The sequence below is a fragment of the Rhopalosiphum padi genome, chromosome 1, assembly GCF_020882245.1.
Source record: "Rhopalosiphum padi isolate XX-2018 chromosome 1, ASM2088224v1, whole genome shotgun sequence".
Lineage (NCBI taxonomy): Eukaryota > Metazoa > Arthropoda > Insecta > Hemiptera > Aphididae > Rhopalosiphum > Rhopalosiphum padi.
Window position 1 is genome coordinate 92,981,158 of NC_083597.1, and position 20,151 is coordinate 93,001,308.

Consider the following 20,151-nt stretch of genomic DNA (forward strand, 5'->3'; position numbering starts at 1 on the left):
TTACAATATTTTTACAGATATTGCATCAAGTTACACAATTGCAATGCGTATGTATTAATGTATACCAATATTGATTTAACATATTCTTTCAATAAAATTATTTTTAATTTATTTTCACATTAATCTTAAGTATAATAGTACCAGTAATACCAATTTTTATTTAAAATATAATAAATAAATAAAGTATAATTTTTGTAAATCATTAATAAATGCATTTATATGTAAAATATTAAAAAATATATGAAATATAAGGAAACGGTCAAAAACATCTTGTGCGACCACACGTGTTACAAACAATGATGCGACTCATGGCGAGTTAAATATATAAGTAGTATCCGTGTTATACATACATATTATCATGTGACTGAGGATAAAATAATAACTGAATTCTGCTATTATTTTTGTTTATATTAAATACGTAATAATTAAATATATAAAAATAAATTGTTCCCCTCACATTAATTTACTTAAGTAAAAAATAAAAAATAAAAAATAAAAATAAAAAATAATAATTAAAATAATATTAATAATATTTTTAATTATAAAATGTAACTAGGATTTTGCAAAAACTTGCACTTTGTTATATTAGTATACAGGGTGGTGTTTTATCATTAAACACTCATTATTTTAAAGTGTTCACTTTTTTTCAAAATTCTTAGTTTCATAGTTTTCTAAAACTATTAAACATTTTTATTTATTTCACTCCTTATATTTAATAGTGAAATCATTATCAATTTTTGATTTACTAATGGAAACCTATATAATGTCATAAAATAGTAAGGTTTTTTTTATGAATTTTAACGTAAAAATTATTATTTTTCATTTAATCGTTAGTGACTTACAGCTGCTCAAAATTGGTGGTTTGAGGTTTTTAGGTGTTCGTCCCACAGACCATTACGGCTGTGAGGCATTGATGACTATAATATGTACAAAGTTCATCACAGCGTCGATAGTTGGTAACATGCGGAGTCGGTAAATTGCGTCCCGCAAAAAAGGTCATAGTTATATACTGTGTAAATTGCGGCCCGAGTATATTTTATACATACGTAAATTGGCGGCCTGGGTATTTTTTAAATGTACGTAAATTGCGGCCCGGGACATTCCGATTTCCAATCGGCTGATTACATTATCTTTAATACTGATCGATAAGGAAATAATACGCTCACTTATATAATAAATATTATTAGCAGCCAGTGTGCATTTGATCGAAAATCTTTGCACGAGTTTTTACATTGGTCTACAGTATTTACAGTATTTGTAATTTAGTATTTGGTAAATTAATATTTGTATTTTTTTTTAATTTAATAACAATGGAAGTTATGAAAAGCGAAAAAAATAAAACGTTGAAAATAGTTGATGGTTTCAAATTTCGTTTTCAAAAACTTCTGAATAACGATATTCAACGTTGGTGTTGTACAGTTAAAACTTGTAAGTGTTTTTTAAAATTTAATAATAATAATATATGTATAGATAGCTTTAAAGATCATAACCATCCACAACTTTCGGAACAAATTATAAATCGTCAGAAACTTAATAATACTTTAAAAAGAAAAGCCGTTGATATTTTTAACCATACCAATATTAATACAATTAATATTGCCAGTCCTAAGTCTGAAAAATGGGAAGGAATATATTGATTTTGTAACCCTTAAACGTAATTTACATAACAATAATAAAAATTTAGGTAGGCAAATATATAAAAATATACCCGGGCCGCAATTTACATAAAAAAACTTGAAACAGGACGCAATTTACAGCGACCCGGTAACATGTTTATTACATATGAAAATATGTACCTCTTATTATTATCTATTACGCATGTGACTACTGGTCTTCGGAAACAATAAGTAATATAAAAACCGAAAACACCCAACTTTTAAAGCTATATCTATTATAATATCTATATAATAGCCATTTGGAGCTATATTTAAAAAATTAATGAACAATAATAATTTGAACGTTAAAATTCAGAAAATAATAGCCTATTCATTTAGTTCATTTTAAATATAGGCTTCCATTTGAAAACAAAAAGTTGTTTGTTGTTTTACTATTAAATAAAATAATGAATAAAATAGAAATTTCATTGGCATTAAAAGCATGTAACAAAATATTATGAAAAAAAAAAATTAAATAAAATCAATACTTGAAGAAATAATGAGTGTTTAATGATAAAATAATCACCTTGTTACTCTAAGATTTTTTGTCCTAAGATAATCTTATGGTAAACAATTACCATTCTTATTCAAATTTATTTTTCAGCTATGAATAATGGTAATGATCCAATGCAAGAATTCTGTGACAACTTTAACCATGTTGATCATATCAAATCAAATTATACAAATGCATTAAGCTACGATGAAAACAACGATTAATAATTATAGATGTGAATACAACCTTCTTTAAGAAAAAAATTTAATTTAATAAAATATTCGATACAGTTCTTTTGTTGAATTATTAATTTAATTAATTTATGTACTTATTATTGTGTTATTGACTATTATTGACTATGTATTGCATTTTAACAATAAAGCAAATATTGAATGTAATAATTCAATACATTTAAGAAAAAAGTTTGTAAAAAATACAATGACATAAAAGAACTTAACAGGTTGACCGCCATGAGGCCCTTTTTTGGGTCTTACTGGTTTACTCCCGGACGCCATGACATTTTAATGTGTTAACTCAAATGTGATTTGAAAAAAAAGTGATTAGATTTTGCTTAAAATTTAAATATGGGTTCAGTATCACGTATATGACTTATATACAGTAATTTTGGATAAATTCTAGCTGAGACCCTTAATAGAGTCTCGTGGCAGTGGTGAGTAACGCATAAAAAATGATGATTGTTCCTAACATACTGAGATACCAAATAGGTTCTTAAGATATTAATTGTAATAATATTGTTATTCCACTAAATTTAGTTGGAATTAAACTTAGGATATAATTTTTAGGAACTTGAGGTTTAACTTGAGGTATGTCCGTCTTCAGCTGCTACTAGAGGCCCGGCACGACGCTCCAGGAATTCGACTCCTTCTTGGCCGATCTAGAAGACGCAATCCGCGCGAACGACAGCGCGCAAAATTCGTGGTAGCAGCCGACTTCAACGCGTGAAACACGGAATAGGGATCCAGGGTAAACAACCCAAGGGGTTGCCTCCGGTCCGACCTCGCAGCCAGCCTAGGTCTGCTATTGGCTAACGCCGGATCAGTCCCCACGTTCGTGAGAGGCACGGCCACGTCCGTGATCGACGTCACGTTCCACCGAAGACTGACCCTGACCGGCTGGCGGGTCCTTGAGGCCGACTCGCTGAGATACCACGCTAACGTGTGCTTCGGGTCACCCGTGGAGCAACAGACACCTCCGCGTTACGAACCACTTGCGGCAGCCCACCGCGGCAGGTCGTTCAAGAATAGAGATGCCGAAGCGCTCGTCCACTACTTCCGGTCCGGCCGCCCAGAAACCGTCGAGGGACCGATAGCGGCGGTTAAGGCCTTGACCTCAGCAAAAGGGCTCGACGACTTCCTCATCAGCGTGTGCGGGGCGTCTATGCCGTGGCGGAGACCGGACCTCCCGGGCAAACGTCCGGTCCACTGGTGGACGGATGAAATTGCAGAACTACGGCGGCAATGTCTAGCCCACTATCGGGTCTATCAGAACCATCTGAGACATGCGGGGCAACCCGGAACATAGGAGGCACGTTACGGTTTTATCACCGCAAGGAAGAACCTTCTGTCAGCGATCCGCGAAGCGAAGAAGAAGTGTTGGTCGGACCTATGCGACCAGGTGGATGATGATCCCTGGGGCAAGCCCTACAAGCTTGTCAGGGGGAAACTCAGCTCCCGCTACCAGGGTGCGGATTCGAGAGGCAGAGAGGCCGAGATAGCTGACTTCCTCTTTCCGGCTGTCCCACCAACTAACTGCAGCGAGGCACCCTCTCTGGCCGTCAACAACTTATTCGAGGCCTTCGACCTCGCGCAAAACACCCTCGTCTTCCCGACGGTGATCTCGCTCTTCACGGTCAACAAGCTGTCCAGGGCCGCCAAGAGGCTATCGTCTGGGAAATCTCCGGGACCATCGGGAATCCCCAACGAGGTGCTAAGGCGATATGTGACGGCCAGACCCCGGGCTGTGCTGAGCGTCTATAACGACTGTCTAGATGCCCTAATCTTTCCGCATCGCTAGAAAAAGGCGCGTCTCGTGCTGATCCGAAAAGGAGCTGACAAACCCCCAGACGCTCCATCTAGCTACAGACCGATCTGTATGCTAGATACTCCGGGAAAATTGTTGGAGAGACTCCTCCTTCAACGACTCGAGTCTCACCTTGACGCCCACGGTGGCCGAAGAAGGGCTGTGAACCAGTTCGGGCTCCAGAGACTGGCTCCACCTTCCTTCACTTAAACTTGTAGTTATTGTATTAAATAAACGATGGCGGCCGAGTGGAAGTAATGCGAAAGTAGTCCCCTCTCGGTCGTCTATTAAACCCGAAAAAAAAAAAGGTTAGGTTAGGTTCAGTCGTTAGCGTGCGGACTTTGCTCCTAACTTTGTTAATTCGTTATCTATCTCCGTAGATAATATCTCACAGTTGTTTTCGATCAGGTTAGGTTAGGTTAGGTTCAGTCAGCGCGTCGGTAGTCCAGTGAACACACGTCTCTGTACGACTTCGCTCCGAGGTGCACTCCCTGTGGCTATTTTGTCTTTTAGAAGTAAAGTGCTGAGTTTTGCTCCTAAGTCTGTGATTTCTTTACCGTATAGAGCTTAATAAGTGCGCGTATAGGTCGGTGTCGATTTTGAGTCAGCCTGATAAACTCTCCCCCCGAGGGGCGCGATAGTATTCCGCTTCATAAGGTTTTGCTGGCCGCTGCAAATCCGGTGAGTACTACTCCAGTTATTTTAGTTGCCACGTGCCAATTAATCGACCTTGACACGTGCCAAATTTTTGTCGGCGCACCACGTACCCGCGCCTGCGAGTAAATAGTTTTTTCAACTTTTTTCTGTATATACAGTGTATTTCACTCAAATGGTAACACGAAATATTTCAGTTCAGTGACCTTGGATTTAATTGGGGTTTTTTCGAGGAGCTAGGAAATACTAAAATACACATTTTTTGATAATTTTCAAATTTTTAATCTTTGAATTTAAAATTTTTCGCTTTGTTTCTGTATGTTGTTATTTGTATATATTTGTCCAACACTTCTTCCAAAAAGTGGTCATCGGCTACACATTACACAGCAGCTCGTCTATCCTAATAACCACCAAAAATTACTGTTAATAGGACAACAGATTACGTAGTTGGACTACATAATAGATGCTGAACGGATTGATGAATGTATTGATTTTAAAATGCGATGCGTGGTTTGACCTATTCTATGTCTGAGGTCCACTCGATACCTGCTACAGAGCAGAGAGTTACCCACTTGACATCCCCTTTTTTATTGATAAAATTATATCTTGTAATAGTAATTATTATCATTTAAAAATCATACAAATATAAAAACTTAAAAAAAAACTTTAAATCATAAAATCCTAAGAGAAAGTTATATGAACATTTAATAATTTTTATATAACCATCTGAAAATGTTTTAAGATTGTAATTATTTTTTTTTAATATTGTGTAATTGTTTAATTATCATTATTTTGCTATCTGAGTAGCCCTAGACCAACAAACAGTAAACATTCATTGGCTTTCATCTGTCCTCTAAATTTCAAATGCTCTATGAATTATCAAAATCATTGATTTTATTTATTATTCAATAATAATCTCCGACTATTTTTAAGATAGTGTATTGTTGTGCTTTATATAAGATAAATATCATTACTGTGTACTGACTACCTATAGTATTCATTGGAAAGTACATACATATTACTGTTTAATATTTAATGAAGGTAGACTATGAAGCTTTTATTGTTTTCCTAATTTTAGTCAAAATTAGTGTGTGATATAATAAAACTAATTGCAATGGCGAAATCAAAAAAAAAAAATAATAATAAAACCGGTATTCACAATTGAAATCAAAATCGAAAAAATTAAAACTGGTATTCATAATTGAAATCAAAATCGAAAAAAATGCAATACTCGCATTCAAAATCAAAAACGAAAACGAAAAATTAAAAAACTGGTAACCAATATCGACATTTTTTTTTTCGGTTTCAAGCTTTTCGAACATTGCAAAAACTTTTAAAAAAAAAAATTGAAAAAAAAATAACCCTACATAGATAAAACCTAAAATCAATCTTAATAATTTATCATAAACTAAAAATGCAACCTAATAAAAGACAAAAATCTACCATAAAAATCAACGCTATTTAAAATTAAAAAAAAAATTCATAAAAAATTGCACTATACTAATACACGAAAAATAAGTAAAATATAATAAAAACCATCTAATAAAACAACCATTAAAAAAAAAAAAATAATAAATACTTACACCGGGTAACGGCCAACTACAATCAACGAAATCCTGAGCCACAGATTCGGATTCCTAAAAAAATAATAATTCAATAAATTATAAATTAAAAACAGAAATTAATGTATGTATATAATTAACCGAAAATAAAACCAAAATGTCATTCCAAAATAGTATACGTCTTACAACGTTCGTGGGCGCAGCATAAGATTCCATGTCGGTGGTACTTAAATTGGTTGACGAAATGCTCGGCTGGTTAAAGTAAATAAAAATTTGAAAAATTTTAGTATTCCATTATAAATGCAGTGGTACAATTGTATAATAATAATGTAAAAAATGTATGTTTGGTCGCCGCGACAAATCTTGCGATGTATGAGCAGTTGTTTGCCGCGACTCGCGTGGACTCTGAATTAGGTTACCAATATATAATAATAAATTATTATGACAACAAATCAATTGTGAAGTCTCAATATATATATATATAATAATAAAGACGACACTGTCGCACTCAACTATAAAAAATATTATAACAACACGGGGCCCCAAAATAATAATAACATATAAACAATTATAATAATAAATAATATAAAATATAAATACTAAATTATAACATGGAATAATTAATTTACCTGTACGGCAATAAAAAAAAGGGGTATACAATAATACAATATAAAAAATAGACCTGATATCCAGTAGTGGTGTCGATCCAAACTTTCCCGGGTCCAAGTTGGGAATCTTCACTGGTATAATCGAATATTAGGATAAGCTTGACGACGTAAATCAGTATACGTATAATATACTGATATAATATGTATATATTCAAAATAGTGTATGTATTACAACGACCGAAAAAGGTACGTTACACCCTGGCCGATAGCTGGGCAAAAAAGTGATCGCACGTTGAGTATCAGCAGAATATGATACAATTATATATTGGGTTGCACACAATGCCACGATATTAAATAGAAAAACGTAAGTTTATATAAACGCCGCTTAAAAGTCGTAATAAACACGTGGTTTTATGCCACCGGACAACGCAACCGGGCACACACGTATAACAAAAAGGTGTCGGGCTTACCGCGGCAACAACACACGGCGACCGGTTTTGACGACAGTCAGAAAAGGTGTGAAAACTGGCGCAAGTTCACGCGTCGACAAGTTCGCGGCGATCACAGCTTGACCACTCGGGAGGGAAATAGACAAGTGTGATGACCGGACTGTCACTCGTATTGTAATGGCCTTTGACCCGGCTGAAACGCGCCAAGAGGATCGGCGTTCGAACAATGTATATACCTAATTATAATATATTATCAAATTATCTAGGTTTAAAATTGTAAATTAAGTTCCCAATACGTTTTTTTAAAGAAAAATATATTAATTTAATAATTTTGTTTTTAATTGTTATAATATGTTCACAAACAATAATAACTAATTGATTTTATGCGTATTATCTATTTTGTTCGGACTTCGTCAACCTGAGTTCGTGTTGCCCAGTCCCACTGCCCCAGGTTGGTAACACTACTGAAGAGACGCTCCTCTTCACCCCGGTCGCCTACTTGCAGCTCGCAACGGTCGCGATGTTTTTGACGTCGCGTTGGTTGGGCGGCTATCGCTCGTTCTGTTTTTCCGTTGCCGTTCTATCGGACAGTTCTGTTTTTACTGGTTGCCGTTCGCAACAACACCTTATATACGCCATCTTGGTCTTTATGTGTATAACGCACCGTTCCGTGCAGAAATATTGTTTTGATTGGAAGCTCATCCATTGTGGTCATCAGTCTCGTGGGCGATTGATTCCAAGCTAGCAGTTCGCAGTAGTGTTAGTGTGAACTAATTTAATATATTATTCACATGGTCCAGCTCGGGTCCAAAACCTCGTGGTTTCATCTCAAGTTCATCTCTCACCAGTCAGCTCAAGACGCAGTTCAGCATTCCCCTCGTATTATTATTTTATGTATTGAGCAGCCGTCTCGTTTCCCCTTTTATTATTTTATTGATATATTGTTATTTGTTATATACTCCGGTATGGGACGAAGTGTATTCCATTGACATTATTATTTGTTTTATTTAATTATCATTTGTTATTTTATATGTTTATTAGTCTGAGACTGATCATCTCAGCTAGTTTATTATTTTATTGGTATTAATTATAATAAAGATCTATTATATTCACCTATTATAATTCACTTGTATAATATTTATATTAGCTCTATTGTACCTGGTCCAGGGTGTGCGAGTTCTAGGTGCCAACCGCAGTGTGAGGAGCCCCTAGTGCGAACATATTTATTTAAATATTTTTCATTAAGAAACTCTACAGGAAGCTAGATCAAAATTGAAAATTACCGAAATAAAGTCTGACTTATCAACGGAATAAGGTGTTGATAGATACAGAATTCTGCTGAACGCAAATTTTTTATGACGTGCGTTAGTAAGACATAGACAACACATGTGGGTACAGCGTCCTCTGAAGGTTATAAATTTAATAATTTAATAATAATTATTATTATTAATTATAAACACTTTTATTTATTAATTTATTGGTACTTTTAATTTGTATAAATGTATGCCTTATTAGCAGTTGAAGAAAAAAATATTTCAACAAACAAGTGTGTGACAAGAAAGAAAGCAAGTAAAATTAATCCAGCAATGTGTATCAAAGTTATATTATTATTAATTTTATTGTTAAAATAACAGGTGAAGTGTTTTATATAAACATGTATAATTTTATTTTTAACAATGTAGATGTATTACAATTTCTAATATATAATTTGTACACCACCGGAGCTGAACTTATTTCTATTCATTATTAAAAAAATGTTAAAGTTATTGATTTTTACATTTGTATCATTTTTTAATATTAACAACTTACAGTATAAATATTATACTTAATTTAATAGCCCATTTTGTATTAATTAATAAGGTAATAGTAAAAGTTATGATAGCCAAGATCAAGACGATATTGATCCAACGTAGGTATGCATTATTAGAAAGAAATTGTGAAGATGTTATGACAAGTTAGAATTACAATTATATAATTTAATTAATTTAGTCTTATCATTTCTTTACAATTAAAAAATATATATATTTCACTTTCACCTATCTTAATTTTAATATTTTAGATTCTGTACGGAGTGATGAATGTATTGATTCTACAATGATGTGTGTTTTTTTTTATTTTTGTGTCTGTTATCACGTTTTGGAGTAGTAATAATGCTTCGATTTTTGACTTCAGCCCCTCTTTGAATAGGAAAATTCATCTAGTTGGTACTTTGGGGGGTTCAAAAGTAAAAAATTTCCAGTAGTTTTCAAAAGCGTCGGGAAAAACCCTGAAAAAATAACGGGAAAACAGTCATTATTACGCATAACCACTTTTCGACAAAATCGATATTTTTATTTTGCTGTAACTGAAAAACGAATCATTGTAAATACTTGAAATTTTCACCAAATGTTTATATTATGTATATTATGGTTATCTATTTACGGTTAAATTTTCAAAATATTTTGACCTTTTTTAAGCTACTTATAGACAATTTAAATTTTCGACTTTTCTAAGTTTTTTCTTAAAATTCCGATAAAAAAATTTTGGCTATCCAAAAAATCTTTAAAATTTAATACAAGGTTTATTATAAGTTAGGTTACGTGTTATTGCTAAAAATATCAAAATTGAGTTATATATCATTTCTGATAATAAAAACCACGTGGAATCGAATGGCGTGTTCAGATTTGGCCAAAACGTACTATTTCCAGTGTATATTTGATCATAAAGTTTCATGATTTCTGCATAACGCACCATTTTCATTGCTAAAATCGTGTCAAAATGAACCATTTCCAAATTATATCAAAATGTACTATTTCCCATGCTATTTAGTGTAAACTTAATAATTATTAAAGCAAAACGTACTATTTTTTAAATTATGTGCAGAACGTACTATTTCCAGATTGAAGCAAAACGTTATATTTCCCATGTTAAAATGTAGCTATACTAAATTAATTATTTGCAAAACGTACTATTTCCAAGAGTAAAAGATGAAGTTGACATTTCAATTTGAATTAATTATTCTTTAATTATTTTATGGTGATATAATATGGGACTACATTATTTTATTTTATTTACTAGTTGGTGCTACTGATAAAATTCATTAAACAAAAGTCGGCGCAATGGACAATATTGTTGATATTTAGTATTTATTCAATTGATAATTTATGTTTATTTTACTATTCGAAATTGGCGGGATTTATGGTTTATTAACTATACGATAACGCTCTTTTATGATAAGCCAGCCAAATGCCTTACTGCGGGGAAGCGCTCGTGGTGATTATGCTTGGTGAATCATTTTATATAGAAAGGTGTTTAATGTAAATGCATACATAAACCATAAAAATGTTGATGATAAACAATCACGTAGAAACATGAATTTTATTCAATCGAATAAACATATTGTTCATTCTAAAACAATGAATAAACTTGTACTAAGTGCTAACGACGATAAACGTTATATAATAAATGATGGGGTGAAGACACTAGCGTATGGACATTATAAAATTAAAAAATAATAATACTAATAAATAAAAATAAATTACATACATTAAAAAATCTTTATTTTAAAATATCTGCTGACGATATCCACGAATTATGACTTGAATCGAAACCCATCCATTTAACAAGCATTTTATCTTAAACTTTTTTTTATAATACGCTCAATTAAAAAGGTGTTCGGGAAATCAGTTAATTTAATTTCTTGTTCATAAAAACCTTCTAGAATTATATTATTTGATTCATCCTTTAGTTGATAAGTTATCGGGTTTGTATGTAAAACTTTTGTTATTGTAAAAATTTCCGTTGTCAAATTCGGTGTATATCCTTTACTAAATATATGTTTTGATATTCTATATTTTGATATTCTTACTTTATCATTAATTTTAAGTTTTGGTTTATGAAATATTTTATAATCTATTTGTACATTTGATCTAATTTTACTTGTATTCATTCGAGCTTCATACGGTGAACACTTAATTATTCTATGTTTTGTATGATTATAATTATAAATAATTTTTGATATTGTATTATACCAATTCCATGTACCTGTCGCAGTAAAATGTTTATGTATATTATTTTTAAGTGTTCGTATAACACGTTTACCAATTAAGCACTTGATAACGCTATAGTGCTATACCTAGAACTGTAATGTTTAATTTTATATTTTTTCATTAAATCTTGAATTGATTATTATAAAATTCTGTACCATTATCTGTTTGTAATAATTTTGGATTAGCTTGTTTTAATATATTAAACATACCATTTGTATATTATTTTCCTGTTTTATTTTTCAATGATTCTACCCATACATATTTTGTGTATGTATCTATAACAACTAAAATGTATTTAAAACCAAGATTTTGATTAGAATGAGATTGCATGTCCATTAAATCAGCTTGCCAAAGGTCATCTTTAAATCATGTTATTACACTACGTCTGGGAAATATTTTTCTTGCAGGTCGATATAGCTCATTAGCTATACACTCTAATGTAGACATTATACTATTATATTCCTTTCACGTAATTTTTCTAAAATAGATATGATTTCATTATTTACACCAGTATTACCAGAAATTTGAGATGATGTTATAAGATTCAATCTAGTAACTAATTCATTCGGATCATCATAGTACACTAATTGTGTTTATATAAACCAGAAGTTTTCTTAGTCGTTGGCGATAAACTAAATTTAAATAGCTTACCTGTTGGAAGTTCTGTAATTTTAGAACTATTCATAGGAGAAGAAAAATCAAATGGAGCATATCTTATGTTCGAATCATCAATAATGTTTCTTCGTTTAGCGCTTGAACTAGATAAAAAGTTATCAAATTGTTTTAAATTTAATTGGGAAGGAGTTTTAATTTTTTCGTTATTAATTTTTAATGTTTCCACGTTTAATTGTTTTTCTTCAATTTTCATTCGTTTATAGGTTTTACAACGTTCATCCATTTGAAATATCCTGAGGTTTTAGGTTTCCCGTCTGCTTTTAAAAAGAATAGTTATTTTTAAAATATTATAACATGATTCCATGTCTTCCATAGTCATATTTTTTGGTACTTTTTCACATAACAAAGACCAAAGTCCTTTAGTCCAAGGATAGTAATTATCGAGCAAGTGTAATTTACCGTGTTCGAAAGTAACAGGGATATTTGATATTTTAAGTTGATTATTAACCGCATCGTAATGCATACCATAAGATTTATCATAACATTGTGATTTAGGATTTGAAATTAAAAAATTGTCAAACAATGAATTTAGTACACTATCGCTATCTTTATCACTAGCGTACACGGTTTCTTTTTTTTTGATAGTGTCGGAAATATGTGAAGTGTTTTTTTTTGACAGTGTACTCAATGGTTCTAGAAAAGGTTTAAAGGTTTCACGAAAATAGTTATCAGAATCTATAACACTACGCTTCATATCCACTATTTTACGTTTTATATATTTTTTTTATGTTACCAAATTTTCTAACAAAAATTTGTCTTTATTCATTGGAAATAATAAACTTGATATAACAGTTTCGTCCGACTTTAGATAATACTATGTAGATGTTAACACTATTACAACTGTATTTATATTATTATTTTATTTTAATGAAAGAATATGGAAATCACATATATATCTACCTTCATTCATTTCACGTGTTTTATCGATAACCATAAATTCATAATCATTATGATTCCAACATAGATAAGACATTTTCTGAAATTCAGAGAAATCCATATCTGCTGATGATTAGTCATTGAATATATGGCGTAAATTCGTATCATCTTGTTTAAGTATTATTAAAAAGTTTGAGTTATCTCTTACTAACTGTTTTGGTATTTTATTTTAGAATATGTTTGTCCTAAATAAAATACAGAACTAGCACCTAAATATCTACACATTGAGAAGAATTCCCTAATTACAGATTGTGGATCACAAATCACGTCATCAAAAATTATGATAGAATTTTCCTTAGTTAACTTTGGTTTTATAACTTTATCAGAACTTGAAAAAATGAAAAAATTGGCACCTTTTATATCATCTATTATTTTTTTTTAATAAAAATAGCCTGGTGGTACAGTTTTTATAATGGGACCCAATTAGTGTGTTACCGTTTTTATAGACAGACCCAATTAGTTGTTTATCTTTATCATAAATGTTATCTCGGACCCAACTCGGATACGTCCATTTTTCTTGATTAGAAGTTTTAGAGTATAAATAGATATTCTCAAATCTTAATCTGTTTTCATGTGTGGTTAGGTTATACATTATATTTGTTTTACCTGAACCACTAGGACCAACTATAATAGCACGTATAGTATCAGGTAATAATGGTCCGTGTCTTGATGGTTTCTTTATTATTTAAGCATCTACGTTTAAAATATCTAATTTATCTTTCTGTACAATCAAATCCATTTTCTTATAAATACTCTAGAATTTTCAAATTATAATCAGTTATAGATGATGCGTTATTGCGTTCAACCCGTCAAATCAGATAAGACTGGCAAAGGTTTTGTAAATTTCCTTATAAATAGTCTCCCGTTTGAAGCCCATGTTCTAAAATATCAGTATTGTGGACCTGGTATGAAATTAAAAAAGAGGTTAGATCGAGGCGATAAAGGAATAAACCCATAGGATACTGCATGTTGTGATCACGATATTGTGTATGCGACTAGTAAAAATTTAGAAGATAGACATAACGCTGATAAGGTGTTAGAACTCCGTGCTTGGGAAAGATTTAAAGTAAAAGATACAACTATAAAAGAGAAAATTGTAATGTACGCAGTAGCTAACACAATGAAAGCTAAAAGAAGTATGGGCTGTAAAGGTAAAAGGGTACGTGTTAATAAAATAAAAAATGGGACACGAGCTGCGAAAAAAAAAGAAAGGTTAAGAAAAATTATAGAGGTAAAAGACTGATTTTAGCACCGGGTCAGACAGGTGGTTGAATTCCCTTAATACCTATTTTCGCAGGATTATCGGCACTTGGTAGTTTAATGTCTGGAAGTGCTAGTGTGTATAATGCAATCCAAAATTCAAAAAGAATAAAAGGTAACGGATTATATTTTAAAAATAAAGGATCGAGAAAAAAACTGATGAAAACGCTACCTAACAGACCACTTACATCTAGAGATATTATACGTGCTAATACGTGTGGAACGGTTAATTCGATTGGTTACTGACACATCGTACGTATAACGATGTGCGTTGTATGTTCCTGTAACACATGTACTAACAATGTTATGTTTATTTAGCTATGTATTCTTCAAAACTAGGTTAGATAAGATATAAAGATGCACGAATAGTAATAATGATAATTGTAAAAATACAAGAACAAGTATTCTGTATATCTTGATTTTTCTTATCCAAATATACTAAACGTACATCCTTAATGCGACGAAATAACCTAAACATATCACATACTAAATATAATTTATTATCACCTCGATTATTTTTTGCATACGTCTTGATTTTTCGTAGCCCAACCATCTTAGTTGAACATCGGCAACACGAACCTTGACATTGAAAGGACTGCTGCAAGTATGGGACATTAATTTAAACTGTTCGGGTGTTGGGAAAAGACGAATCGAGAACGACGTATTGAATGAACAAAAACAATTAAACTTACACTAAAAATTTAGAAGTGATAACGTGTAAGTAGGTATTCTAACGTACCTAAATTGGAATTTTTTTTTTAATACTCGTTTGGTTCACCACAAAGATAATGGAAAATAAATCCATACACACATACTTAATTAGGCTTTTGGTAACTTGACATTTTTTTTAACAAATAGTATTTCTACCGGTTTTCCGTGAACAACCAGCTACCTAACCTGGACGATTGGACTGTGTATAAATAGAATAATAACCTAATTGTACAAAACTTTCAATATTAAATGTTAAAAATATCAAAATTATCTAATACGCTGTATAGGTAATAGCCATTAACCTAATTACGGGCTTTATTATTATAAATATTTTTACGACTACGGGTATAACCGTAGTGTACGAAGGGCATAATCAACATATAAAACTAATGGACGTCATTAGAATCCGGCATCCATGAAATGCTCTAGGTCGTGAGAATTGCCGTCATATTTTTGAATCACTGTATTCTCGGCGAGTATCGAATCTTTTATGTTTTATGTTTTAATGTTCTAATAATATTACATCTTAATGTTATAGATTCGTGTCATTTATAACTATTTTTTTTTTTAAAACAGAGACGAAGTAACCATTAATCGATCTTAAGTAGGCCGTTCTCGCCTAACACACGCTTGCCTCATCAGCAAGGGAACAGTACAAAAATATTATGCGATTCTTGAAACGTTAATTCATCGATAAAGCAAATTGTCACTATCTGCACCACATACACCAAAAGATCGGAAGTTACTCATAATTCCGGTCTAACTCCACCAAGCACTCAAAGACGAGAACACGGTCTCAATATCAAGACATTTTTCTACGTTATAAGCCCAAGTCGTTCACTGTAAATAATGTGTCAATATTTGTACTTAAATGTGATGTTTATCAATACGTCTGTTAAAAATTTAGGGTAATAACATGTTTTGTTGAAAACTTTTCACACAATAAAAAAATATATAATATCGTTTGTTAATTTCATTTTGTTCTACCATGGTTTAAATCATATTCAAAATGGAGTGGCTTATGTGTCCTCTCGTCAAGTCATATTTCAATGAAATCATAAAAATAATTTTATATATCTACACGAAAATATATGAAACCAACAATGTACAATGATAATATGTGCATAACCAATGGTTTCGATAAAAGTTAATCCAGTGAAATAATAGTAGCAAAAATCATTTCTTTCAACAGTGATATGATAAACACTACACGAGATATGTATACTTAACGCCACTTGATACCTATATCGTGCAGTAGAGCTATAACAACTTGGGTGCAGTATTAATTTTTAATTTATTTAAGAAGATCATAAGAGCTCCCATTAGCCCAATGTGGGATTGATTCTCATAATATTGAAAATAATTGAATCCTCGCGGGTTTGAGGTTACCGCCGTAGCGAATGAATGCAACGATTTTACAATGGTGTGTGTTTCTTTGCGCCCGTGTACACGATAAGTATTCGATAAATTGTTTCGAATTTTAACCTAACGGGTACGCCTTTCGTCTATGCCATTGATCCCACACGATAAACGATTTTTCTTTTCCCGCGATTCCCACGTGTTCGGCACGTGGCCGTTTTTCGCCCGACAGATCACCAATGTGTACCTACACGGCGATTTTGAAAATTTGTGATTTATGTCGCATCCGACCCAGGTGTATACGTCGACAATGCCGTGACGACGATGGATGGCGTTGAATCGGATCGTCTGTATTGAATCACATCGGAGTTATGAGTCACGCTACGTTTCGTCATTGGTCTTTGTTCGGGGGGTAAGATAATTTTATTTTATTAAATTTAGTTTGTGGATTCCGTTGCGTAATTTCGTGCTAATACGTGTGGAACGGTTAATTCGATCGGTTACCGACACATCATACGTATAACGATGTGCGTTGTATGTTCTTGTAACACATGTGCTAACAATGTTATGTTTATTTAGCTATGTAGGTATTCTTCAAAACTAGGTTATGATAATATATAAAAAAAGATATTTTGTGTAATTAATATAATATTATATCATATTACATTTTTAATTTTTACTTATGACTCATTTAATAGGTTAGGTTAGTTTGAACCTTAAATAATTTTTGATCATCATTTGGGAGTCGTTATTTAAACATTTGTTTAATATACAATGATATTTTATTGCTTTAACATAATAATACAAATATTTAGTGTTTATCCATATTTTTTATGGTTTATCTGTTATTACCGTTTAAACAATGTTTTATGAGTATATACTTTATTTTTTTTAAGTAAGGTTTCTAAGACTTTTAGACTTTTTCACTTTAAAAGGATTTACTTAGTAGTATTATTTTTAATTCTTTATTGATTATTCACCGTCACATAGAATTTTGATTCTCGTTTATTCCGAAAAACCAAAATGATTTTTTTTAAGTTTAATTCAAATACTTTTACGATTACAATTCTTGCAGTTTTGATTGTCCCAGCTTATTCAGAAAAACCTTTCGGTAAGATTATAATGTTTTAGTATATTATTTGTTTTTTTTTTGTATTGATATGCATACATAACTATTTGTAGAGTTTTTTTTGAATTAATTTAGAAACCTAAAGTAGTTCTTGATGTTTTACTATTAACTTTTACATACAATTTATACCTTCCCTGGATTTTTGTTTTTATATTAATATTATATTATTGTTATGGTGCGCACTATATTTAAAAAAAAAGTTATTAATATTATTATTATTCAGTATTTCATAACAGTATATAGGTTATATAAGTGATAAACCTGAAGTTAAATCAAATATTTACAATAATTAATAACTAATCATTGTAAATTCAGCTTTAGGTTATTAATAAATTATAACGAATTCTGTAATACATAACATTATTTGAAACATTGTAAATTTATCGGCGTTTAGTCAAAAAAGTCAAAATGTATACAAAATAATCAAAACAATAGTTGATTTTAGAGTAGCTAGGTATTAGGTCTTATGTTAAAAATATTATGTTAATTCTTAATAGTGTACTTTTTTTTCAGATTTTTGTAAATGTAATATTTTTATCTTTTTATTTTTAAACATTATAATATGGTACATAAAATATTTTCAATATTAAATATTAAAAGGTTTTATTATTATTATTTCTTATTCGTATATTATGGTGGAATGTACTAACCATTATCCAAAAAAACATTTCACAACATCACAAATCATTAATTTTTTATTGATACTCATGGTTATCTAGTTTGTAATCGACTTTTCAAAATCATAAACTGTTGAAAGTGCTGTGTGTAATTTTCAGATTACCGCCCTAATTACTTTATATCAATTTCTAATTGTTTGCAGCTCATAAAAAAAAAAAATATAATAATACTTTTTACAAAATAATTTAGACTAACTAGTGGTAAATTATTTAATTCAGCGGTTCCCAAACTGTACTCCGGTGAGTCCTTGGTGCTCCGCAATAGCTTATCAAGGGCTCCGTTCATAATACTACAATAAATTTACACAAAAACCAGAAGAAAAGCTCCGAGGCTAAGAAAGTTTTGGAACCGCTGCATTAATTATACAATTTACACATTCTAATGTAGATTATTTACAATAGGTTAGTTGATAATCTAACATAATATTATAACAAATGATAAATTGTATTTTATTTGAAGTTAATAAAGTAATTATTAAAATGTACAATTAATATAGTTGTTTATTTTATATTTGAAAATATTATATGGAAGTACCAGTTTGATTCAATAAACAACCACAAATTATTTGATGAATCAATGTTAGTCATCATTAATGACCAAGCTAGATACTTCGTAATTATCGTTAAAACAACATTGATCTACTGAATATAAGTGAAACATAAATTAATTAATCGATTACACTACAACTCAACCATAGTTTTACATAATGACATTTGAATCATTTTTTAATAATTAATAGATGTACTTATAACACTTTCTGGATTTCAAAGTAAGTAAATGTACTTGTAACTTTAGTCATTGTGCTTTAAATATTTTTTAGAAAACATTAGATATAGTTATACGAATTTAATTTTAAAATTTTAAATCAAAGGTTAGGTTTATGTATTAATTATATATTGGGTTAACACACACAAATATAGATTAATTAATTTCCTTATTAAAAATGTGATTTATTGTAGGTACATTTTAATTTTTAAAATAATTAAAACAATTTAAATTGTAAATAAAATCTAATTCTATAAATCCACGCACCTAAATAACCTATAAAAAGTTCAGCGTTCATATAACAAGCTAAAAACCCATTAGGTAATGTTTTATTGTTTTTTATTCTTCAAACAGATGTAGTTAAAGAACTAGGGACTTTATAATATGAGTGCAATCATAATTCAGATTATGTTCCTTATAGTAGTTTATTATTATTTAAATTTGTAAATATAAATTGTAATTACCTATATCAATAGTGCATAATATATACATATACCAAGTGTATATAATTCTAGCCTTAAATAGTATTAGGGAAAATTTTCATAAAGGAAGTTAAATTGACTAATGCGACTAATACTTTGTATAATACAAATTATATACTATTTATAATTAATTTTCAGATGTTTATCTAACAGATAATTCATACGATAAATTCATAGGTAAGTAATTATTTTATAGTAACTAAATAAATTGCAATAAAGAGAAACAATTTTGAAACTATTGATCTTAAATTTATTTGTGTACGAGTTTTTATTGTCTATGCCGGTGTTTAAAACGTTCGACCCGCTCACCTCTCGCCAAAACGCTGCCATAATGACGGGTATCTGGCTGTTGTCACGCACATTGTTTTTCTTGCGACCGAGGTTAGGTTCTAGACCTGGTTCATGGTTCCGTCGTTTAAAAGAGCCAATCGTTTGTTTTGCGATGTATCACCGTTACGTGTTTTTTTACCACACCCACGTGGGTTACACGTTGTTTGCACGAATATCTCGGTTTACGAGTCCGTGCGCGTCTCTTTTCTTCGCTGTCCTCCCGTGTATGTAATTGCGGAAGTCTGAGTATCAGCCGTTACCGCATCAGATAAAAACATAATTTTCCTTTGTTATAATCGTTATCTGTATTTTATCGTTTATCTCTACATTGACTCAT